The 25436-nt window shown below is 43.3% G+C and overlaps 1 protein-coding gene across 8 annotated transcripts in view; it reads right to left on the bottom strand.

The window, feature by feature from the left end:
• Window positions 1–25436, bottom strand: part of ERG (ETS transcription factor ERG) — a 285554-nt gene that overhangs the window by 66674 nt on the left and 193444 nt on the right. The window contains exon 1 of one of the 8 annotated variants that reach the window (XM_036851465.1): window positions 2100–2123. The exons of the other annotated variants lie outside the window; for them this stretch is intronic. The gene's annotated coding sequence lies outside the window, so the exon portion shown is untranslated. Of the gene's footprint in view, window positions 1–2099; window positions 2124–25436 lie in introns of those variants that run through there. 8 annotated transcript variants of the gene reach the window in all.

Raw genomic sequence — 25436 nt, forward strand, 5'->3', positions numbered from 1 at the left:
CCCTGCCGTCTGGCTTCCCTCCTTGTCTGTGGCCATCTCACCTACCTACCTGCCTACCTGCCAAAGCCGTCTGTCGGCAGATGCCTTAGTTAACATGTATGGCTTATTCCGTCAGCACCTTCGGCCAGCCGCGGGGACTTGCGAACTGCTTTGGCTGCTTTATGACAGAGAATTCAAAAAAAAAGTCCAAACCTGGCAGAAATGTGGCATAATTAATTAATATGCCTGCCTCTGTGTTACTATAAAAAGACATGAACTTTAGATTGGTGTGTGCTTGTGTGCGGGGTGTTTTTTTCTGTAGCTCCAGGAAAGCTGGGATATTCTGATGTGCCCAGTGTCAGGCTACCAATGCCATTTTTCATGAACTTGTGAGAAATGCATAAATTCTAAGCGAACTGCCCCCAAACCAAAGGGACCGTCGTGTTAGTATACAATGTTTATTATTTCATTTGAATACTGAATGCACCAATAACATGTGAGGACCACTCCTTCGGATTTTGCTCATCACAGCTGACTGACAGTTCTAGAAAGTGAAGAGAACTCAACTGGATTATATTTCACACGTGAGACTAAAATACGATTCTATTTTTAAGTAACTAGATTTGGGTACAACAAAGGTTCCAAAATGCTTAGATTTTTAAAAAAATTAAAAGTCGAATGCACTTTTAAGCATACTGACATCTCCAGCAAATGATTTCAGAGAGCCTAAAACAGATGAATGTTTTTTTTCTGTAACAGATGAATAGTTTGAGAGGCTCCTATGTTTCCAGCAAAAGAATTATAAAATAAGGGTCTGGGCTCAATTTTGCTCTTAACTTTTGATCCCCATGGTTCATAAAAACACTGAAATGTCAATCCAGAGAACCCAACATACTTAAATTTTCATGAAAATCTGGGCGTGGTAAAATGTTGAAACTAAGAAAGTCTTAAAGAATGATCAGCTCTCTTTCACAGCTGGAGCCAGTGAAGCATACAGAGGGAAATGATCCTTACGTTGTTTTCAAAAATCCAGAGGACGGCCAGGACTAGGCGTCCAGAGAACAGGATTCCCAAATTGACCCTCAGTTTCCTCAAGTCTTAGGTGCCTCAAATAGTTATGAAAAACAAATGGAAAAACTCAGTGGAACAAGCATGTTAAGATTATGGTCATGCTTTAGAAAAAAAATTCTTATAGAAGTCTTTGGTATCACAATACACTTTAGGAAGCCAAGGTCATCTTAAATCAATAGTCTGCCTTCCCCCCCCCCCCCACATGTAACCAATCAGAATCTGGAAACATCACATAACTGCTTACACTGCGATGAATAAGACATCTTTTAGCCACATTCTCTTGACTCATAAACAGCTGATCCATCACATAATAAACCAGGTTATCTGGGTAAGCGCTTCATATGCAGTATCCCTTTAAATCTCATGACACTGATTTTAAGATACACCTTTTTTCACGTTTTACGAGCGCTGAAACCTGGATGCATCTCACCATGGATGGCATGTCATGGGTTACTGGCAGCATTTCTTCTCCTTCGATGGCCGGTAAAATAATGGTTCATTTTATCATCAGTGACATCTTAATTTTATGAAATACAGTCCTGACAATAGTCTTATAAGGTCAGGTGTCATTCCTGCTCACAGGTGAGAAAGCAGGATTGGGAAGAAGAGTAATGTCAACATGAGGACAAGGTAGCAGCAGCGTTCGTGTCGGGGAGTGGAATCACTCCCTGAGGCTGTACACTCGCCACTCTGGGTGTGACGCGGAGAAAGAACAGATTGGGCTGATGGAGGTCAGATGCACAGTGCTTTACCGCCTTGTCACAGCTGTGGAAAGAGCAGAGCTGACAGCGCAGGTAAGAGATGGAACCACCTAGAAAGAGAGAGGCTGGTGGAGGGAAGAGGTGGGAGAAGGCTGAGGGGATAAATGCCTAGAATCCCAGGACTTCGATGGAATTAAAGGATCAGGAGAGTAAGTGGAAAGCCTGTTGGAAACTAGGAGGGAAATTTCTAAGTACAACACGCTCTCTTATGAGGCTAAAAGCTATGCAGCAATAGGTCCCAGATACATTTAATTAGTCTTTCTTACTTAATAGTTTAAATCAACAAACCTGTTCTTTTCATTGGTTAATCAGATAATTCAGCCCCAAATTGATGGCCGTGTATTGGGGTGTGCTCATTGCAGGTGGTTGCCTGGCTTCTCAATCAATACTGCAAGGGAAGAATAGGGCAGGTAGGAACACCATTTATAAATATGTTAGAGCCAGTGCACGTGGTGGCCTTCAATGGATGTCTGCAGACCTAATGATACTGGAAAACTATTTATTAGGCTGTCTCAAGCCCAGTTGTTTATAGCTTCTCTTCAAGGCAGAGTGCATGCAGTAGATGCTTCTGGAAAGTCTACTCCTAATCACATTTAGAGGAGAAAAAGCAACACAAATAGAATAGACAATGTCTCTAGGAAAGACCTCCACTCCATGTGCCCAACAAAAGGCCAATCCTTCCAGAATTTTATTCTCAACGTGTATATTTTTGCATTCGAATATTGCCAACATCTCATGGGACGAGAAACTTCCTCTGACCGGTATCTTTTAATTACCACACAAAAAAAGCCAAACATTGTGAGTTAAAAGATGCCTTGTCAGGCTGAGTGGGAATCATTTTGCCCCGTCTTGATATTATTTTCTTTCCTTAATTCTTCAGTGGAGGAAACATTAAAATCATATATTAAATGCAGCATCTAGCTTTGTGCTCACGTTTTTCTCATTTAACACATTGCTATTTTAGTCCTTCAAAAATATAAAAATCTTGGATTAACCTCAAAGGAAAAATGTATGTAGTCAAATGAAGTCCATCTAAAGAGAGTGTTTCCCCAATGTGGTATCGCTTCAGTATCAAACACGTTTACAACTGCAGTACCATCCCAGCGCTAAGAGAATGAAACCCAGGACTGGTGCAGAGACACAGACATACAAATATATTCATATACATGCATACACATACATATTCATACACACATATATGCATGTTCACACACACATACACATATACATACATATACAGTCATACACACATACGTGAATTTCCATATACATGCCTATACATACATACACACTTAAATATATTCATATACATATATTCACACACATACATGCATATTCATATGTACATGCACATACATATGTACATACACGCATACATAAACATAGACACATGTATTCATACATATTCATACACACATGCATATTCATATACATACACAGACACATATAGTCATACACATATTCATACACACATATTCAAATATACACATACACACATACATATTTGTACACACATGCATATTCATATACATACACACATATTTACATACACATACATATTCATACACACATACATGTATATTCATATACACACATATACATATATGTGCATATTTACATACACACACTTACCTATTCATATAGACATTTACATACACACATAATACACATATATATATCCATCTATCTCTCCATCCTTACTATCTTTGCTCATCGAGCACTTTAGAGGACCTGTACAGTGTCCTTATTGGTCAGCAGACCCCCTAGGGAAGATGTTGCCTAAATGATGTAGAAAACCAGGAGTCTTCCCTTTTTGCCTTGATTTGTTTCTTTCTCAAACTCGAAGGTGCTTTTCCTCCCCTCAGCAAATCCCTTCAAGAAAAGACTGATCTGGAAACCAGTCTCCTTATGACCTTCAGATGAATTTCCCTGCTCTGAACTCACCGGATTTCTCCTTGGCTCTGAGCAGCGTAGCCAGTCCTGGGAATTCTCTTGCTCACATACTTCTCCCCCAACTGCTGCCTTTATGAAGATATGAGCATTTCCAGGGCAGGATCCTGTGTGTGTGTGTGTGTGTGTGTTTGTGTGTGTGTCCCTAGCATCCAAATAGCTTCTTAACATCACATTTTGTTGATGCTCCTATTAACCATAGAACTAAGTCATGAAATTATATGAAAGCCCCATCATAATGCTATAGGTCCAAAAACTTTTTTCACATCAGAACAAAGGAAAATATACTTGTGAGATGAAGTGTGCAGCCAGTGACCAGGAGTTTGGAAGCTAATCGCCGTGGCACTATATCCTCAGTCATATGATCCTGGAGCACATTATTGCAGAGTTTTACCTGAAATCTACGTAGGCTTGAACTAGGGACTCTGCGTAGTTAGGCAACATATGAAATAAATAAGACTTACTAGAAAATGAACATTAGCAAAGCAAGGAGAGAAGCATTCAATGGCTAAGCGCAAATCCTAGAACTCTTGCGGAGATTGAAGCATTGTAGAAAAATGTCAAGGAGAGAATAGTTAGGTTCCACATAAGGAGAACTAGATTTAAATGAACCTCAAAAAATTAGAAACCCAACAAACATAATTTTAAAACAACCCTTCTGTTTACTTTCTCAGTTCTATGCAGATGCTCTTTGAAACATTTGAAAGGAGGGTGAGATAGGAATATTCAGCCTGGCAATCAGAGAGGGTACAAGGGTTCAGGCATGCAAGATGAGTTAAGTCCCTGGGTTCTATAGCACAGCATCCTGCTATAGTTAACAATTCTGTATCATATACTCACAAATTTGCTAAGAGAGTAGATCTTATGTTAAGTGTTCTTATCACAAAAAATATATAAAATAAAGAGGGAAGGAGGAAGCTTTCGTAGGTGATGGATATGTTTATGGCATTGATTGTGGTGATGGTTTCATATGTAGATACTTATCTCCAAACTCATTAAGTTATAAACATTAAATACTGTACAGCTTTTTAGTATGTCAATCAAGCCTCAGTAAAGTCATTTTTGAAAAAACAAAAGAAACAATGTATAAGTGATGTTAATAGCTTCTTTGTTTTCCTACAAAGAAACACATTTTCCCCCCATAGGCTTCTTTCCTTCTTTAGAGATGAATAAAAAAGTGTAAAAACATGTGTGGAAACATCCTGTTTGTGTGTTTTAAGTCGGAATGAGTGCAAAGAATGCAGTCACTACCCCCTTCAGATCCTTCTGCACCCTCTTGGTTTTGTGGGGGGCGGATTCTACTCCTGACTTTCCATACTTGTTCGTGTTTTTCTAATCACTGCCATCACGTGACACTCAGAGAATATTCATCAAAAGCCTTCATCTTATTTGTATCTCATTTGAAATAATTCATTTGAGATGAAAAGATGATCTGCTTTTCACTTTGATCACCAAATTTAGGATAAACAATGGAGATGCACCAAAATGTCGGAGACAGCACGGTAGAGCATGGTGGCACTGGATTGGGGCTCCAAAGACCTGAGGTGGAAGCTGCCCTTGGTCACTGGGTCACCCTGGGACTTCCACAACCCCACTCTGCTCCAAATTTAGTCCCACATGAGCTGCTGAGGGCTTGTTACAGATGCAGGGTCTGCGTGTCTGCAGCCCTGCTGAATCAGAATCCATTTCATAACATCATCCCCAGGTGAACCTGGCACACTCGCATATTCAAGTTTAAGTCCTGCTGCCTTATCCTTGCTTGAGTCTCAATTTCTTCAACTATGAAGGTGATGTTGATAACAGCTGCCCCAATCCCAACCAGGGCTCCCAATGGGCCAAATGAGCTAGTGTATGTAAAAGGTTTTATAAGCCTTAATGTTACATTTCAACTATTATCCCATCCTAGAAAGTTGATGTGACTGACCCAAGTTCTCCACGTGGTTCAAGACAATGGTTTGGACTATCCGTTTCAAGTCCTATTCTTCTAACAAGCCACATGCCAGGAAAAGTACATCGTCTCTTGTATGCCATTAGTCACTCATTCTTTGTTAAGTACTAAATTTAAAAGTCAGATATCTTTATCTAACATGGGGAGAAAGATGAGCTGGCATCTTTGCTTTTATTGTCGAGAGCATTTAGTCCAACGTGATTTAGCCTTTATGGCGCCCGGTCCAGTTTGTACATGGGTTTTTGGTTGCAATTCTACATTAGTTTTGTTGGATATCAATTAAATGTAAGTTTTGTGTGGGAAGGGATCTGGATTCCCTGTTAAAAACTGTGACCTCAACAGCTGGTACGTTCCCTGGCATGTTGTTGTTCTCTATAAAATGAGTGGATGAATGGATGAATAGATGAAGGGATGAATGGATGAATATACCACGTTCTCATAACACAATTCCCATTCATTTCCCTAAAATTGCACACGGCACACAGCTGATGTCCCTCAAACTCCCCAAAAAAGTCTTCTCTTCCAGGATGTGGGATCCATGATCCTTTTCATCTTAACTTTCCCTAAAACCTCATGAGATTTTTAACAAACTTGGACAAGGAAGTGATTCTATTACAGTCTTGCTAAGAAGCTCACGAAACTCTTTTACTCTTCTGATTTCTGAAGCTCACTCACCCAGGTTGGGCTGCAAGTGATTCAGGTTCCAAGAGGCACAGAGTACCCTCAGAAGGGCACCGCCACACCCACAGGGTGACAAAGTCATTAGCAGTTTTCCTCTATTGGAACAGCCCTCTCTAAACCCCAAGAGAGAGATGGCACATCATACCGCTCACCTCCAGGAGCTCCATGAAAACAGGCAGCTCTATGCTTGGTCTTTTCAAAACATACATTCAGACGCTAAAAATACAGTGCACTGCACATCTGGAATGTGTCTCACCCATGAATCTCTGACACATGGATTCATTGTTTTCGAGAAAATTCCAAGAATTTTATTCATGAGAAAATTTTGGCACAATGGGAAACGCTGGCAAGCAGAAGATAGCAGCAGCAGATGTGCTGGCCTCCGCCCCCAGGCCTGCGGCTGGTTCAGCCCGTTTGCATCAGGTACCTAGCTCGTGCCTTCAAACTTCCAACTCAAACTTCCCCATAAAAGAGGGAGGCCTTAAGTTTATTAAGTGATGCGGTTCCCCCCACGTGGGTGCACAGTACCAGACGCGCTCTGCAAGTGTCGGGCTGGGCACGTGGGAATTTAAAAGGAGCAACAGGAACGCAGGGTCACTGGTGTGAGATGCAGCTGCTCCCTGTGCCTCGTGCCCTGCAGCCACGGCCTCCTCATCTGTTAAATGAGGGTCTGGTCTCCTGATGTTTCCTGAGGTCCCTCCTTGCATCAAGATGAAATCTATTGTATTTAACTAGTGACATTCTCTTCCTGCCGGGGCCAAACCACAGGCCCCACCTTCTCCATCTTTGAGCAGCTATGTGCCTAAGGGGAAAACCTATCACCTGGGGAGCTGCCGAAAATTCCTACGAGTTCAGGTTCAAAGTGAACTGTGGGCTCTTTCCAGGCTGCCCTGGGTTTTAATTTCCTCTGGATAACTTCTTCCACGCTCGTGGTGGGAGGGCAGTCAAGACTCTGAGAGCTCATTTCATGTCTTCAATTGCCATTAGGACCTAATCTCCTGCACCGGAACTCTGGGTCTGTTCAGAAAACACATCAGCAACAATAAAATACAGAAAGTCTTACAGAGACTGGGCCTCTCGTAGGGGGAGGGAGCATATGTAAGAAGCCCTCACTTTTCCCTAGGTGCTCCAGGGACCTCCTTCCTCTCCCTTCCATCCTCATTCCCAAGTAACTGTTGTCAAGGGCCACGCAACGTATAAAGCAGACACGAACACGAACACTTTCTTTTTCTTAGATGCCAGCTCCCACTGTGGAAGGAGCCGAGAGCTCACCCACCGTGAGGGTCCAGCCCTGCCAACTCTCACTTCGGCTCCACGAATGATGACGCCTCTGTCCCCGGGGCTGGGAGGCTAAGCCTGTGCTTTGCACCCGATCTTCCAGCACATAAATCCGTGCTGATGGCTGCGCAGGAAGGGGACCCAGGAGCTAGGGTATCATGCCCTTTGTTCCCGCTCTGCGCTGAGCTCAATCTCCGCCTATCATGTAGTTCAGGGCACAAGAGAGGGCCCCGTCCTCAGAACACTTTTCATGCACCAACAAGCTGGTTGCCAGTGAGACCTGATTTTGACAACTCTGGGAGTGTTGATCTCAAAACCTAATACGTTTGAATTATGCACTGTAAACTCGTCCAACAATTTTAAACTACGCATACATATATCATACGCAACGAGGCTCTCCTGAGCCCCTCTGTAAATTGGTCTCTTTAAAAATCTGTTGATCCGTTCCTACCAAAACCACTCTAACCTGCAGAAAAGCTTGGTGGCCTGAAAATCTTCATGATGTCTACCCCAGGGTCTAAACTTCGGTTTTTAGATTGCCTCTTTACTTGGACCTCTTTACTTATTATGCTGAATCCCCAGGGAGGAAGCAAAACCATGAATGTCCATGTCTACCCACCTTTTCCAGGAGAAAGAGGAAGTTTCCAGGGCTCAGAACTGTGTGCAGTGTCATATACATGTACAGACACAAAGAGAGCTGCTGGACAGGTGAGGGGTCTGTGCAGATGTATCTCCTTTCCGAGGGGGTGGAGTTGCCTGTCACCCACCCATCTAATTTGCATAATGAGCCTTATGGGGCGGGGTCACATGGGGGCACAGCTACTTAAAAGGGCAACTTACTTAGTACAAAAGATGATTTGCCGTCCTGTCTTCCAGTCCGGTAGACTTGCACTGATCACTATTTGCAAGCACAGGGACACTTTAATTTAAAAATTAAAACAAGGTGTAAAGAACTGTGAATCAGAACCTTGCTTTTCAGAGTCTGATCCTTGGACCAGCAGCACCAGCATCACCTGGGACTTTGTCAGAGAAGCAAAATCCCAGGCCCCACCCCAGAGCTACGGAATCAAAACCCTATTCAACAAGATTCACAAGGGGAAGGGCAGGCACATTTAAGTGTGGAGAACTGGGTGAGAAGGTGGTAAGTTTCCCAAAAGAAAGAAAAGGCAGGGCTGGGTGAGGAGGAGGAGGAGGAGAGGGCAGACTACTGTTTTTAATTAGAGTAGTCAGGGAGGTCTTCTTGGAGGAGGCGAGCCCTGAGCAAACTTGAAGGAGGCCCAGCGATAACAGAACAAGGCCAGAGGTGGTTTGAGGGTGCGTTTGAGGGTGGGACACAGGGATCAGGAACAGCCAAGGAGGAAGTATTGTCACAGGAGAGGAGGGGCAGGAAGTGCAAGCAGTGGACAAGGAGGTGAGCCAGTTGAGGCTGGGGGTCGTTGGCAGGACCTGGGCGGTACTGGGAGTGAAATGGGAGCCTCTCTAGATGTCTTGGCTAAAAGCCCAGGGATTGTCTTCTTTCCTAAGATATACTAATATTTTCTACCTCGTATGGGCTCTGCAAAGAAAATACTTTCTATCTTTTGAGTTTTATTATTTTCTTTTTTTTTAACTTTTTATTTTATATTGGAGTACAGCCGATTAACAATGTTGTGATAGTTTCAGGTGCACAGCAAAGGGACTCAGCCGTACATATACATGTATCCCCTCCCATCCTGGCTACCACATAACACTGAGCAGAGTTCCCTGTGCTATACAGTGAGTTTTATTATTGGGTTGGCCAAAATGTTCATTCGGTTTTAAGTAAAAATAAAAGACATTTTCCATTTTCACCAAGAATTGCATTGAACAATGGATTCACTAACAGAACGAACTTTCTGGCCAGCCCAGTATTTTCAAAGCTCAATGGGACCTGCACGCATGTATCGTGCCCACCACGTGTACACCAAAAGCCACACCTCACAAAACGTTACGGCCATCCTTTGCTCCCCATGCAATGGGGGATCCTGTTCGTCATCATACAGAGACACTGTGGGAATTCAGAATATGTGTTTTTCATTCAGAGAGCCTGTAGATGGCCATGACCGCTGTTAAAAGGTTTTGCACAGACAGGAAATACCTCCCTGAGGCTCCTCTGCCCGCACCACTCTAACGGGCAGCCTCAGGGAACCCTACCTCTGGAATCAAGAGGAAACACAGCACCAAAGGGATCCCCTGCTCCCAAGTCAGCTGTGTGAGGCCCGCAGGTTCTGGCAGCTCTGGTGGCAAATGACAGGCCAGAACATCACTTCCTGCTGCCCCCCCCATGCTGGACTGAAAGTTTCAGGGCTTGAGCAGGGATGCAGATGACCAGGTATGTCCTCTTTAAACACAATGATAAGCTTGCTTCAGGAAGGAGGCATTTAGAAGAACTGTTTATTGTCCTTGCCGGTGGAGAACCCTAATTCTCCGAGCTCTATCTGGTGGAAAGTGCCTCCTGGTTAATAAAGGGCGACTTCCCTTCTGCTGCGGAATTTTCTCAAGTCATCAACATAGGCCTCGTAGCCATCTCCGAATCCAATCTCAACATTCAGTGTATAGTCTGTGTATTAGTTTTCTAGGGCTGCGAAACCAAACACCACAGACTAGGGGGGCTTAACCAACAGAAACTCATTCTCTCACAGCTCTGGAGGCCAGAAATCCAAAATCAAAGTGTGGGCAGGGTTGGTTCCTTCTGAGGGCCATGAGCTCCTCCAGGCCTCCCTCCCTAGCTTGTAGACGGCTGTCTTCTCCCAGGGCCTTCACAAAGTCTTCCCTCTATGCATGTCCATATCTGCGTCCAAATTTCCCCTTTTTATAAGGACATGGCCATACTGGTGTCAGGCCCCACCTCACGACCTCATCTGGATTACCTCTGTAAAGACCTGATCTCCAAACACGATCACATTCTGAGGTTCTGGGGGTTAGGACTCCCACATATGAATTTAGGGGCACACAATTCAACCCTTAACAGGGCAGAGAATGTGTCCATTTTCTTCGGGGGGCTGCTGGGCGGCTTGCGGGATCCTAGTTCCCCGATCAGGGATTGAACTGGGGCCCCAGCAGTGAAAGCACAGAGTCCTAACCACTGGACCGCCAGGGAATCCCAAGAGAATGTGTCCATTTAATTCACTGCTTAGCACGGTGCCAGGTACCAGAATAAGAACAATAAGTCAGTGGTTCTCAAAGTGTGTTCCAGGAACCCCCTGGGGTCCCAAGACCCTTCCAGGGAATCTGCTGCTCGACAGTTTTCACGACATGCTAGGACGTTATTTGCATCTTCCCGGCTCATCCTCTCACAGGTGAAATTTTCCAGAAGCTACAGGACATGTGATAGGACAACAGATTGACTGCAGGGGCAGATATGAGAATCCAGCTGTTAGCTGTTAAGCCAGACATTGAAGAGATTTGCAAAAATGTAAAACAATGTGACTCTTCTTACTAAATATCTTTTTGGAACATAGAGTGGTTTTTCATAGCCATGTGTTAGTTAAATTAACATATAATGGGTTTATTACTGTTATTTTAAAATGAATTCATTAATAAATATTTTAAGAACATCTCAATTTTTATTTCTAGTTCAGTAAACATCAACAGATACAACCCGTATCAACCACTGCCCTTTAGTATCCTGAGGCATTTTTCAGGGTGTCAAGGATCCTGAGACCACAAGTTTGAGGACCACTGCTGTATAGAGGTAAACTGGCTAGGACCTAATCTTTCTTCTCTGAAGTAACCCACAGTCTTAGGGTGATAAGACGCTTTATGAAGAACGTATTTTTAGTAGCGAAGTGCCACAAAAAAGGAAGTTTGTTGGCCATCCCCTTAGGTTGACAACAGAGAGTTCTCATTAAGAAAAAAAGAAGCTGATCTCGACCTAGTGATGTGTTCAATTTGGAACATAAGCACTTAAGACACCAAGAGTTGGAGGGATCAGCATTTTTTTGCATCTCAACTGATCTGCCAAGTGTTGGCCCCAGACCCCTTAACAGTGGACAGAATCTACTAAAGAAGCAGGTTGCCCACCCCCGCCTAGCTACAAACTACCTACAAACATCTATTTCCAGCTGAGCCTTCTTGAAAGTGGCGTGCCTTTTGGCAAAACGAGAGGAGGTCCATGAGGGACCCCAGACCAGCAGGAAATCAGTGGAGACTGAAGAACACCTACCCACTACCACGCTGGCTGTGCTTTGGATCCGAGCCAGCTTGGGAAACTGGTCCTGCGGGCGAGGGGCTGCAGGGCCCAGACACAGACTCCCTGCCCATCCCCCAGCGACCCCATTTTGGCACACCTGGTGCATCTCTGGATGCACAGGTGGCACTCTTCAATTACTGCTAAGGACCACTCTCTTTTTTTTTTTTTAATGACCAGGTTGTTTTAATTTTTAAACTTGTCTCTTATACTTGGGAGAGCCTCCCTGTTTATATCCTTGCTAGGGATTGCACATAGCTATTCTCATTTTAAAACCATTTCTCCAAGGTATCTGATTCAAATGACAAGTAGTTGGGTACCCACCATGTGCAAAGCAACTAGGGTGGGCACTGGCGGTAGTGATATAAGATGGGTCATCCTCAAAGTCTGTTATTCTAGACAGACTGTAATCACTTTAATAGAAGGACAAAACACCTGGGAGAACAGAAGATGCATCAGGACTGGGGGAATGCAGGCTCCACGAGGGCAGGGGTGTGTTTTTCAGTGATTTTTCACCAGTGTCTGTAAAAGTGACGCACACACACTGAGTATCTATTGCATAAATTCTTAGTATGTAGGTGCTAAGTGTGATGCTGAGTTTGTCTACTGCTTGGAGGATGGAGGGAGGAAGGAGGAGAGGAAAGAATGAGGGGAGGGAGGGAGAGATACTCTCCCTTCTCTATTGGAACAAAAATCCTACTGTGTCACTCTCCTGCCCTAAAATAAAATCCGATTTCCCAACATCTTCTGGCCCCTAGAAACCCATACAGCCTGCCAAGATAGGTCTACAGTTTGTTATTCTTGTAAACTATTTCTGCATTCACTTGCTAGTGACCTGAGCAATGAAGATAACTTCTGATCAACCAGAAGAGGCAGGTTAACTTGGCAAGGCACGACCTACATCATTTTGACTTGGTGGGAAAATCCTCCTATTCTACTAATTCAAGAAACATTTGGATGGGCTGCTGGGAATCAGGATTCAATCTTGGGATTCAAGTCACTTGAGTTAAGGACCTTGTTCTTTATCTGGATGAGGTCCCACTTTGTAGTTAAGAGAAAGACCAGACAAATGAAAGCAGAAAAAAGCATATCACAGCTCAAGTTCATGAGCAAGAACACATTACTGTAGAATTCTTGTGCTGCAAATGTTTCCAAGGAAATAAGCACACTCCCGGCATGTGCACCGGAGGGAATGAACTGGCTTCTTGTGCTGTTGCCCCGAACAACCCTCTCTCCTCCAGGCTGGCCCCAGATCTTCTATACATGATACTGTTTCCCAACAAGCAGTCGGACATCAAAATGTGAAATCAGAAACACACATTTTGGGCTTCCCTGGTGGCGCAGTGGTTAAGAATCTGCCTGCCAATGCAGGGGACACGGGTTCAAGCCCTGGTCTGGGAAGATCCCACATGCCGCGGAGCAACTGGGCCCGTGAGCCACAACTACTGAGCCTGCGCATCTGGAGCCTGTGCTCCGCAACAAGAGAGGCCGCGATAGTGAGAGGCCCGCGCACCGCGATGAAGAGTGGCCCCCTCTTGCCGCAACTAGAGAAAGCCCTCGCACAGAAAAACTAAGACCTAGCACAGCCAAAAAATAAATAAATTAAAAAAAAAAAAACACACATTTTCTGGTTATGAAGAACCTAGGGACAGGACAGGAATAAAGACGCAGATGTAGAGAATGGACTTGAGGACACGGGGAGGGGGAAGGGTAAGCTGGGACGAAGTAAGAGAGTGGTATGAACATAAATACACTACCAAATGTAAAATAGATAGCTAGTGGGAAGCAGCCGCATAGCACAGGGAGATCAGCTCGGTGCTTTGTGACCACCTAGAGGGGTGGGATAAGGAGGGTGGGAGGGAGACACAAGAGAGAGGAGATATGGGGATATATGTATATGTATAGCTGATTCACTTTGTTATACAGCGGAAACTAACACACCATTGTAAAGCAATTATACTCCAAAAAAGATGTTAAAAAAAAAAAAAAGAAACACACATTTTCAAAGAACAAGTGCATTATACTAACAAGTTAGATGCAGCGGGGCAGGTGTATCTGTGGGGTTGGAGGAGCAGGGGAGGAAGGAGTTCAGGAGGAAGTGTGTTGAGATTTGAGACGTGAAAATAAGAAGAAGGAACCCCCAACAGGCACACAGAGACGGGTTCTGTAACTGTCAATGTGCTCTCATCAAATCGCCACCTTCAAAGGACTTGGATCTGAGGCCAGATAGAAATCCATTAATTTGCACCTTGACTTTAGGGCTTCCAAGAATTACTCAGTAGTTACCATCTCAGGGCTCAAACAGGGGAAAAGCAGTACATATGCAAATCACACAATCACTTGGTTAATTCCAAGTGAAATCTGCATACCAAAAAAAAAAGTTGGCTTTCCTGGCACGTGATGCAGAAATCAGCCTGGTTAACAAAATGTAAAGCACACTTGCAGTGTGTGTGTGCCAGTGTGTCATCCGTGACCACAGGCCACATGCACGCCCAACACAAGTCAGTCATGCCGTGGCCTGTCACCCACTCTGGGAGGTACTGGAACCTTTGTCTTTCTCCCTCCAGCTTCCTGCCGTCTTAAAACATCTCACTGGCCATCAGCCAATGATCTGCAGCTGGGTGCAGAAAGGGGGAAAAGGTGAAACTCCTCCTCTCCATCCACATCGGGACTTATCTGTGCTTCAGGGGAAAGGTCTGTTGGTGGAGAGCCAGGGATAGCCTGTGTGTGGATGAGATTTGTTCTTTACATGCATCTGCACCTTCCTCATCCCCCACTGGTCAGTTCATCAGCAGTGCTTCTCTCCTAACTGATAATGGTCCACCTGCCTGACTTCTTCTCTCCTGTTGGCCTGTTAAGATGCTCTGAAGCTCTGGGCAATGGAAAACACAAGTGCTTCCCTGGATATGGAGGTGGAGGGGGTGGAAATTGGGGTTAACATGGCAAGGATACTGTGAACTTAATTGCTTTCTAAAAGCAAAAATTAAATTTGAGACAAGCAAAGCTTTGCAAAATTCCCATAGCATTGGCCTCAGTTCCTAAAGACTTTTTTCACAAGAATCACGGAATGACTTTGAAGTTCTGGCCACCCTAATCAGCACAGTTAATGATGCTAAAACATACGCCACAGCAGAGGCAGGGATGCAACATTCTAGATTTCCCTTTGTCAACTGTAGCTCAAAGGGAGCCTTGCAGAGTCTTTGGTTCACTTCACACCCCATGAAGCCACCCCAAATAAACCAGCTCTCTGGACAAAGGCAGGGTCCTCACGAAGAAAATGTGACGTGAAGACCACACCCCCAGGCCCTTGTCCAATCAGATCATAGCTCCCCGAGACCTCTGATGGAACTGAGGTTTCCATTATAGAAGCATTTCTACCAAGAATAGTTTCAGTCAGAGAATCTAAGAAATCTGTGAAGTTCAACCTCCTCTTCAGACTTTGGACAAACTTGTTTTTAATATTATACTTATCACTCATGAACTAATTGATTCACTCATCAAACATGTGCTGACTCATTACTTTGTGCCGTGCATTGTGATACAATTTCAACATCTCTTACGAGAAGATCCAACAGTTCTATCCACCTGCCATTTGTATGCCGTTATCTCATTAAAAAATCAGCCACAAATGCTCATACACGTCACCTTTGTGAGCTGGGCTCTATTGCTTTGGAAGATCCTGCCGTCCTAGAGAAATGAATGACTACATATGAACATAATTAATTGCATCCTCCCCCCAGAATCATTTTATTTTATTGCTTTGGGCTATTCTCTTTCTTTTTAGGATATATTGTGAAATGTTTCCTTTTAATATCTTTTAGGCAATATTAATTTGTAAGAGACACATTTTATGACAAATTATTTTTCATGTTTATTTTCAACTAAACTGAGTGAAAAACTGAATTTATAGGCAGCTTGTAAGTATGTCTTGCTTTTACTTGAAAAAAGAAATAAGTGTACAGGCTTATGTTTGTGTTAGTAAGGCAACATTGGGGTAGGAATTATAACTTCTTATATTCCCTCCTGCTGTACGGCATATGTGCACACACACAATCTCATTTGGATCTAATATAATCTTTATACATTATGGGTATTAACACTTGAAATATCTGGTACAAAGATTTCCCCAGGAATTTGTCTTTTTAATTTTATCATGTGTATTGCATACAGATGTTTACAATTTGTGAACGACTTGATTGCATAACCATGGTTTATTTGTCTGTCTCAGGCTATTAAACTGTAAGCTCTAGGAGGGCAGGGAGGTATCAAATTCACTTCTGTATCCCCAGGCACGGAATGAATGCAGCCCTCCTTGGTTACTTAACCTCTCTGTAGCTGCGTCCTTAGCTGTGAAATGTGGATAATGACTGCCCCTGTCTTATCCATTCTGATCAACAAAACACTTAATACAATGTCTGGCATATAATAAGTACTGTATAAGTGTTCTCCACTACTACTGTGGTTGTTATTTAGAGTTGATTGAATGAAAATTCCTGTAGGTGAGCTAACTTGCACAAGTGAATGTGATGGATAACTGGCAGAAAGAAAGGAATATCGGGGCTTCTCTATCCTGGTCCATAGCTTTGTCTAGTCTACCAAAGTTGTAGGATTTTTTCTCAAAATTATTTCCATTCGTACAGTAAAAAAATAATTTATTCATAAGGGTTACCTGTGTCTCTTTTCCTGTCATAATTCCAACGACCTTACCCAATACACATTGGACATTAACATGCTGGTTAGCAGACGGGATCCAGAAATAGTAAAACCCGACCTCACTCTACAGTGCTGTCTCTTTTCTTCCACATATACATCTCATAATTACATTTGTCAAACAGCTTCCTAAGCAAAACCTTGTACCAGGAACCAAATGAAATTGACCCAGCTTTCAGAACCTAAAAAAAGGAAAACGAAAAGTATAATCCACTTTGTCACCATTAAATTCTATTCGTTTCTTTGCCTAAGAGTCTATTAAAATCCCCCCACAGTGATAGTAGAATAGTCTACACCAAGTACTAACAAGAAAGGCTAAAGTGGAAGACGCTTTGTAAACTGTCTCGTAAGACTGGACGACGAGCTAGTCAAGGCGATGCTGTTGGCAAACCTGCAGAAATTGATGCTGCTTCTCTGTACTCCAGGTAGAATGCCCTGCATCCTATATCGACTCTCTGCTTTATATACTTAGCGTATATATTACAAGCTTATAATCAGCTTGTATACTCTGCTTTATATAGTGCAGCTTGGTTCACCATAGTGGAGGCCAGTGAACGATACATAAACATCAGAGAATTTTTTTAAAATATGTTCATTTGTATGAAGTCTAAAATTAGATCATGAAATTCAGTGATGAAAGCGGGTAAACAGTTCCGTCACTTGATTGAAATATTAGAATAAGGGAAAACGAAGAAAGCTCTTACAGAAATGACTGCATCTGGGTTCTCAGCTAAAGGCAAAATGCCTCTTATCTCCAGGCAGGAGGCTGTTTGGGAATATGTGGAGCCTTTTGGGTTGTCATGGCCATGGAGGGAGCATCTGGCAGTCAGTGGGTAGAGCCGAGGACACCTTCAAAATATGGTTTAGTTCTACATAATCCAAGAAGACTGTTGGCCCAAAATTCCAACAGTGCCTCCTGTTGAGAAGGGCAATACCTACAGAGCTCACCAAAGGATGATAAATTTCTAGAATCATGAGAGGCCAAAGTCTCATTCTTTCTGGATATATCCAATCACATTAAGCCTTTATGCTTATCCCATCTTACTTCTCCGAGTAAACTGGCCACACCTTCATCATGAGTATTAAACCTAATTAAAGATCCTAAGCTGATAATAAAATTACTCAATGACCAAGCTATAATTAGTTTTCTACAAGTTAAAGAAAAAGAGCTTAGCATCATTGATTGTTTAATTTTGTTTAATTCCTCTTTTCCTGAATTTGAACATTAAGATAAAAAATTCTGAGAATTCATTAGCCTGCAAGAATGAATGAATATGATTCAAAGCCCCATCTATCTGTTAATGAAGAAAAGCAATTCCTTTTCTGATTACACTTGGAAATAGTAGTATTCAATAAACCTATTGAGGAAAAGAGGGATTGGGCTAGTTTTTCAATGTCTAAAAAGCACTTCATGTAAGCAATATCATACGATATTTGTCTTTCTCTGTGTGACTTACTTCACTTAGTACGATAATCTCTAATTGCATCCATGTTGCTGCAAATGGCATTATTTCATTATTTTTTATGGCTGAGTAATATTCCATTGTACATATATACCACATCTTCTTTACTCATTCATCTGTCGATGGACATTTAGGTTGCTTCCATGTCTTGGTTATTGTAAATAGTGCTGCTATGAACATTGGGGTGTATGTATCTTTTCGAATTATAGTTTATATATATATATATATATATATACACATATACATATACATATATATATATATATATATATATATGTTCTACTGTATAGCACTGGAAACTATTTCAATATTTTGTAATAACCTATAAGGAAAAAGAATCTGAAAAAGAATCACTGTGCTGGACACCTGAAACTAACACAACATTGTAAATCAACTATACTTAAAAAAAAGAAAAAAGACAATAAAAAGCACCTCAGACCTAACAGGCTCAGAACAGATCACTTGATTCTCCTTCCAAAACCATCCTTCTCCTTATCATTCTCTTTTGCCTGCCTTCTTTGATTGCCTAGCATGTATGATTAGTGTATAATGTACATTTGTTTATTTGATTATTATCTGAAACACTAGGTACACAAGAATGTAAAACCCAGAAGAGCAAAGACTGGTTTCCCCAGAACCTGAACAACTCCCGGCAAATCCCAGGCACTGAATGCTTGTAGAATGAAGGAATGAATGACGTGAGGTACTATTACAGGCCACCTTCAGGTGCTCATATAACACACGATGTTCTAATGAGCTATGAAATGGATTAGCCATCATGCACAGCTGTTTACTGGATTATATGATGAGCGCTTCACAGTTTAATAAACACGTTTTGATCATCATCTCATTCGATCCTCTTAACCACTCCCTATTTGACAGAGGGGAGATTTCATGATATCTAGTTTATAGATAAATACATGGGTTGCGTTGCAAAAGTTTGCTTGTGAGTCTGTTGCCTGTGAACTTCTAACGCTCTGACCCTCCCATAGAGACGTGTCACCTTAGTGGTGAGTTTGGTGAGACGCCCACGTAAGATGCTGCTGTCTGGTACCCCCTCTGAGCTAAGCAGCCTGTGCAGGGCCCCTCAGAGAGCTGGAGTCCTAAGGTGCGGGGGATGCAGCTGAAGCTCAGGAGGGAAGAGAAAGAAAATGAACGTCCTGAAAAAGGCATTCCTAAATCGCAGTGGCAGGGGGGAGGAAAGAAGTCGCAGCTTCTAAGTTCGTTTCTCTTTTTCCTGAAGAAGGAAATGACTGCCCATGGGCCAGCCTTGAGCTCCGCGCTGCAAGACTATGTAAGTTTCTCTGCCAGGTCTTGGTGTGGACTGTTTCCATTTTGAAGAGCCCCCATAGGGCCCAAAGGAAATAAGTTTTGCAGCCCCATCTCCACTCTTGAACTGGGCTCCTTGTGCTGACCCCCAGCGCCCTGCCTACAGACCCAGCACCAGGCAGGCAGCAACCACAGACGGGGAGCAGGGCTGGGGGGGCGGCCCAGGACCTGCACAACTGTCTCCTCCCTTCTGAGGTGGAGTCTTGAAGTGTAGCATGTTTCCCGAGCACAGAACAGTCTACAAAAAAAGTACTGCAAAATGAAATGAAGGAAGTTCTCAACAAAGTAAAAAGAAAGAGGCCAAGATATGTCAAAAGGACAGAGGAACCAATGAACTCACGATTGAGAGAGGCAGAGAGAAAGAGAGAGAGAGGGAGAGAAAGAAAGAAGGGGGGAGGGTCCAATGGCCAAAGCTTGGACAAGTTCAGCAACAAAATAAATAATGAGAGTACTGGATTATAACCCAAAGAATCAGACAAATATCAAATGCCTCTTCTGATCTAAATAAGTGATGGAATTAAGTGAATATATGGGGGAGAAGAGACAACTCTTCTTTACAGAAGAATCCCGAATACTAAACATAGAAGGAGTGAGGGAAATAGAAGATCACCCTCGGAGTCACACAGTCCAAATTGCTGTAGGCAAGATGTACTGATGGGGCTCCAATTAGTGGGCGATACTTTAAGGAGAAACAGGATCTCTGAATGTCCTCAAAGTATCTCCTTCAAAATATTTATTAATAACTGTTGTTACATTAATGCATGTCCACAAAATCTTTGATACTTCCCCCTCCAGAAGATGGAGCTTAATTCCCCTCCCCTTGAGTGTGGGCTGAACTTAGTAACTTGCTTCTAAGAAATAAAGCATGGAAAGGGGGAAAGCAGTGACCTTGTGGTGAAGAAAAATGGCAGACACCACCTTCACCAAGGGATCCAGGTCAATATTGCCAGCAAGAAGACACAGCGATGTCATGCACTGCCTGCTGTGATGCAACGAGATGGGCGCATAAGCTCTGTGGCATTTTCTTCCTAAGAATCTATAACCTCTGCCTCGGCATGACAAACCCCCAATGAGGGACATTGTACAAAATACCTGAGCAGTACTCTTCAGGAACATCAAGGTCATGAAAGACAAGGAAAGAACATGAAACTGTCTTATATAAAGAGATATGACAAGAAAATGCAATGCAGCTTCCTAGATCAGAAAGGGAACATCAGTGGAAAATTGGGAGAATTTGGATAAAGTGTGCAGTTTTTTTAAAAGGAGGAGGTGGCAATTTTTTTTCTATAAAGAGGCAGATAGTAAAAGTTTTTTCTCTTTGTAGGCCATGTTCTCAACTTTGAAACTACTTACCCCTGCCCCTGTAGTGCAAAAGTGGCCCAAAACACACATCAGCAAATAGTCGTTGACTATATTCCAGTAAAACTTACATACAAAAATGGGCAGTGGTGAACGAAATAATGCCATTTGCAGCAACGTGGATGGACCTAGAGATTGTCATAGTGAGTGAAGTAAGTCAAACAAAGACAAATATATGATATCGCTTATATGTGGAATCTAAAATTATGGTTCAAACTTATTTACAAAACAGAAATAGAGTCATAGATGTAGAAAATAAACTTATGGTTACCAGGAGGGAAGGGGGGAGGGATAAATTGGGAGACTGGGATTGACACATACACACTACTATATATAAAATAGTTAACTAATAAGGACCTACTGTATAGCACAGGGAATTCTACTCAATACTCTGTAATAACCTATATGGGAAAAGAATCTAAAAAAGAGTGGATACATGTATATGTATAACAGATTCACTTTGCTGTACACCTGGAACTAACATTGTAAATCAACTATATTCCAATAAAATTTTTTTGAAAATGGGCAGTGGGTTGGATTTGGCCTGTGAGCTGAGTTTGCTGACTCCTAGACAGTAATACTGTACTGATGTTAGTTTCTCAGTTTTGACCATTGTGCCCTGGTTATGGAAAATGTTAACACAAGGGGAGGCTGAAGGGGATATGGGATCTCTCTGTACTATCTTTACAACTCTTCTATAAATTTAAAATTATCTCAAAAACTTTTTTAATAAAGTAGAAATAATTTGGGGATTGTGTGTCATTTTTAGATGGTCTTTGTTACCCCTACTCTAACCTTCTTTCCCTGGTGACTATATTTATTCAAGAAATGGTCATATATACAGATCACATGCCACAGTCATGGCCAATTCCAGGAACTTTCCTGTGTCTGTTCTGCACAGAATGAAAGACAGCAGGCTCATTACACCACATGAGCGTTGGAAAAGGCAGCAGGAAGTACATCCTGAAATGAGGCTAAGCCTCAGGATGAATCCCCAAAGGGGGCTAATAGGGGTGACTTTGGATAGCGGTAGCTCCACTGTGCCTCTGCTTATAAAAATGGCTGGACAGATCCCATGGAAACCTAGGTCATGGTGCCATTTTTCAATAACCCAGCATAGCAAATGAACGAGCTCCCCATCTTCCACTCCAAACCCCTCCTAATAAAGATGAGAAGTTCTTTGCTACAGCGAAGGAGAATGACCAGGACTGGAATTGATACCTCTGGGCGCTGCTCCTTGTGTAATGGTGGTATTAAAACCATCCTATAGTCAAGGGGCCATTTTTTTAAGCACGTCTTAGGCAGGACGGGAATGAATAAAGAAAGCAGCCTCACAGTGAAATGACATTGGGGCTGGGCCTCGGAAGATGGGTAGGGCTTTGCCGGCACACGTGAGCAGGGCCCGGAAGTCCCCACCACGCTGGAGAACCCTAAACATGGCCCCAGGGTTGCAGGTAGTGGAACACAGAGTGCCCTTGGGCTGAGACTCAAATGGACCTGTCTGCCACGCCAAGCAGCGTGGCCTTTGTCACTTGTGATGGGGAGCTGGAAAGGGGTCTTCTGCAGGTGAGCAGCCAAGTCTGTGTTTTGGAAAGATGACACCAAAAGGGGGAGGGGGATCCACTGCAGGGTACGTACCACGCCCGTGATCCTGGAGGATGAGCTGTGGACCCACATCCCGAGGCTCCAGGAGCAGCGGCCAGAGATGCAGGTGTTGGACCTTCTTAGCGGGAAGGAATGAGGTCCTGACCCTGGGGCTGCAGCCATTTCAGGGGGCTCTGAACCCATGAGCTGACACCTACAGGGAGCTGAATTTTCTCCCTCTGTGTGCACCCCAGGCTGCTCAGCGTAAGTAAGGAGGTGCTAGTCGCCTCTGAAATGTAAGTTCAAAACTCAGACTTCGTAAGCCACAGGCACAACACAGGCACTAAAAGCACACTCTGTACTGAACTCAGCCACGTCGAGCAATTTCCCAAGTTTGATTTCCAATCACTTCAACCCCATCTTGACATCACTCACACTGTCTAGGCAGGTGAGGGTCGGGTGAAATCATTTATCTTTAGTAAATCCCTTAGTTTATCTTGTTCAGCTGTTCATTGTTCTTTGGGACACTGAGCCCCCCCTTTTTTTTTATATTAACATGATCCTACACTTACTTCTATATATAAAAATCTTTCTCTCCTTTTTTGAAGAATACTTTAAATAAGAAAACAATTATTTTAGATACCAGCGAGCGGTGAAATTGTAATGATTCAAACTTAAGCCTATGTTGATGTATGGGAAATTGACTCAAGTTTGGGAGTGTTAAAAATTCAGAAGCATTTATAAATGCCAAGGAGGAAATATCTTTCACTTTGTGGCCAAGAGAAAATAGTCAAGGTGGGTGAGGGAGATGTAGTGTGGGGATATTATTACTTTGTGAAATGACATATTTAAATGTATGGTACAAATATTATTTTAAAGTTCACTTACATTCTACCTATGTAAAGTGGGTGAGTTTGGATGTAAACAGGTATACTTATTTTATTTATATTTATTTATACATATATATGACATCAAAGGAGGAAGTAAGTTGGAAAGATAAGCCTAATGATTTCTTTCCTCAGATTGGCATGAGTGTGGGACTAAAGAAAAATGGTTAAAAGTTTACTCATCAGTAAGTGTATCTTTCAAGGCCTTCCCATAAACAGCAGAGAAATCTGGGAGGGGCAGTTCTTGCCCACGTATGAGTCATCCATGGAGTAAGAGGTAAGACCCGTTGCTGGTCCTGGAATCCACGGACAAAAATGGTCATGCCTGAGAATTTCCTCTGTCCTCTCAACCCTCCCCCCACCCAAGGCACTCACTGCTTGTGTATTCCTTAGAAGAATTCTCAAATGGAAAATGAAGAATTTATCAGGAGGAAAGCCAAGAAATAAGGCAGCACATGCAAACTCAAACACCATTCGGTGCAACCTTCACAGGTGCTCAGGACCACAGAGTGGGCGTGTTGGCTCAGCATCCCTGGCTACAGCATCTTCTGTTTGCCTCAGGTGACCTCCCACATCAGAGCCTACTGGGTCCCCGCCCCCTGCCCCTCAGTGCCACAGACTGTCAGAGGCCCCAAAGAGACAGTGCCCCAACGATGCAAACTTCTCTCTCTTCTCTGCCTCAGCTTTTCACCCTGAAAATCATGTGCTCCTTGTGGGTTTAAAAATCTCATTAAGCCACGTGATGGTTTGTGGGACAGATAAAGCACTTATTCTTAAAAAACCACTGAAAACCCATGAGATTCCTGGCTGTTTGGAAGGTGGTAACTATGCATCCCTTATTTACAGAACTACAACGACAGCAACAACAAACAGGGTGAAACGAAAAACTCAGCTCAGCTGATTTTTTTTTTTGGGAGAAAACATTGTGACAAGAAGTCTCCAACCAACAAAAGTATCTCTAGACTTAATGATAATTTATGCTCCCTTTTTTTAAAACCTTTTATTTTATATTGGAGTATAGTTGATTAACAGTGTTGTGTTAGTTTCGGGTGTACAACAAAGTGATTCAGTTATATACAATTTATGCTCCCTTTTCTCAGCGAAACAGATGGCTCTAAATAAGGGAAACAGACGATGTTGGATCTTCATAACAACTTTAATGGCTCATCAAATCGTGGCTCTCACTATGACAAGTGCCTGTGTGAATTCATGCCTCTAACCTGCATGTTAGCTTTTTAAAGTAGGAGCTACCATGATCCCATTTTAAAGATGTGGAAACTGAGGCTCACCTGATTAAATAAGCTACCTAGAGCACATGGCTAGTAAACACCAGAGTTCTAGCAGCTGCCAGATAGCCTGGAACTGAAGCGGCTGCAAAGGCACTTTGAAATGCAGGAAACAAGAGAGTATTGAAAACTAGCCCAGCCAGTGAAAAGAGACAATGTATCAGAGATGCCGTGTAAGAAGAAGGGAAGGTAACCTAGATCATTTAACTTTTCCTTCATGCCTTTAACTCTGGGCTCCTGAAAAGGGTGCCCCCACTTCACTGGTACCCCATGGCCAAGGCGTTCCCATCTTTTCACACCTAATGGAGAGGGACCTGGTACAAGACGGAACCTGACCACAACTGAAGCAGGTGGACCTCTTCTTTAGGTAGGCTGCTCTTCTTCGCGCGTCCTCTGAGAAATCACTTTACAAGAGGCGTGATGCCCACCGCCTGTACACAGGCTCCGCCTTCCAGCTGCACAAGTTCGGTTGCTGCTCCCAGACACCCAAGCCCGACCCTGCCTCAGGGCCTTTGCCCTTGCTGCTCCACTCAGCCCAGGACACTTCCCCAGGATATCCAGCCCTTGTCCGCACACTCCCTTTGCATCTCTGCCTGACAGCCTTCCCCAGCCACCAAGTCCAGGCCAGAGCCCCTGTCACCCCTGCCAGCATGCTCTCTCCTGTTTGTGGCCCACGCTTCCCACCTCCTGATACATCATCACTGTTCCGCTGTGTTCCATCTGTCAGACCTCCCCGTCCCCACTGGACCAAGAGCACCGCGTGAGCTTGCCCGCCCTCCCTCACGCCCCCACAGCACCCAGAGCCACGGTGGGTACCCAGGAGCTCATCAGAATGCACGGATGAGTTGACGCCCACAAGCCAAACGCAAAGGGATAAGATGACGCTGCTCTTTTGCCATGCTCCTTCTTGGAGGAATTTCTTGAGACAAACCAGAAGTCATGA

The sequence above is a fragment of the Balaenoptera musculus genome, chromosome 4 (genome assembly GCF_009873245.2).
Source record: "Balaenoptera musculus isolate JJ_BM4_2016_0621 chromosome 4, mBalMus1.pri.v3, whole genome shotgun sequence".
NCBI lineage: Eukaryota > Metazoa > Chordata > Mammalia > Artiodactyla > Balaenopteridae > Balaenoptera > Balaenoptera musculus.